The sequence below is a fragment of the Macrobrachium nipponense genome, chromosome 1 (assembly GCF_015104395.2).
Source record: "Macrobrachium nipponense isolate FS-2020 chromosome 1, ASM1510439v2, whole genome shotgun sequence".
NCBI lineage: Eukaryota > Metazoa > Arthropoda > Malacostraca > Decapoda > Palaemonidae > Macrobrachium > Macrobrachium nipponense.
This window is the reverse complement of record NC_087200.1, coordinates 132,099,306-132,100,657: the sequence shown is the minus strand read 5'-3', so window position 1 is coordinate 132,100,657 and position 1,352 is coordinate 132,099,306.

Below are 1,352 nucleotides of genomic sequence, written 5' to 3'. Positions count from 1 at the left end.
GAAATTAGACTAAGTTGAAGTGGGATGAGCGAATGGTGAGAACATTTGAGAAATTGAAAGAGGAGGCTGCAAGGGATGTCACCTTGGCGTTCCTGGATTATGGCAAGGATGCAAGTAGGCTTGAGTTCTACACAGATGCTAGTGAGTTTAGTATGGGGGATGTTTAGTGCAGTTGCAAGGGGTGAATTGAAAAGAGCAATTGAGAGTGATAGCATTTGTTAGTAAAGCCTTTAATAAAGTGGAGCGAAAGTACTCAGTAGTTGAGAGAGAGCTTGCAGCTATAAGGTTCTGAGTGAACGCGTTGAAAGTGTTTTTGTGTGGAGTAAGCTATGTTATACGGACAGACCATCAGCCATTATTATATATGATTAAGAAAGAAAGTGTGAATGTTAGGATTGCAAGGACGATTGAGGATTTGAGTGAGTTTGACTTTAGGTTGGAGTATTTGCCGGGAGTAAGAATGTGGTTGTGGATGCGATGTCGAGGATGCAGGATAAGGGAGTGTATGTGCCGGTGTTTCCCAGTGACTCAGCCATGAGTATGTGCCTGTTGGTCCATGATCGGTTTGGGCACATGGGGAAGAATAAGTTGTGGGAATGCATGAGAGAGAGAGACTGTTTGCACCTGGGTTAAGTAAGATTTGTGTGGATGTGGCTGTTACATGTGAAGAATGTCAGAGGGGAAAGTATCAAAGCATACATGCGAGTCTGCCTGTGTTGCAATTGCAGATATGCAGATGAAAGAACAGTTTGAAATGCTCGTGATTGACTGTTTCTTTGCCAATGACTGCGAGAGGGCATGTGGAAATGATTGTGATGGTGGACCACATGAGCAAATTTGCGTATGCAGTCCCCATCAAGAATAAGAGGAGTGAGACTGTCACTCAAATTGTGAGCCAAGTGATGTTGCCGATGAGTGTGTGTAAGCTGTGAGAATGTTGAGTGAGTTTGTGGGAGGGGAGTTTGAGGGAATGCTGAGGGAATGGGGTATTGTACATGTTTATTCTATTCTGTATATGCCAAGTACAAATTTTTGGCTCAAAGGACCATTAGGACGCTGACTGAGATTTTGCGAATTATTAGTAAGTGTGATAATGTGGGGTGTGCAGTGTTGGTGTACAACGCTATATTGCTAAAGAGTATAGGTATGTCACCTTGTAAGTATGTGTTGAATTTTGAGAGAATTATTTGGCCAAGGTTGTAGCTATCAGAGAGTGATCGGGATGTGTGGAAGATAAATTGTTGAAAGAGGTGATTAGGAGGGGAAGAATGAATGTGAGTAAGGTAAGGGAAAAGTTTGAGGTGCCTTTTGAGGTTTTGGAAGTGGGATCAAATGGGTTAAGTTATGTTTTG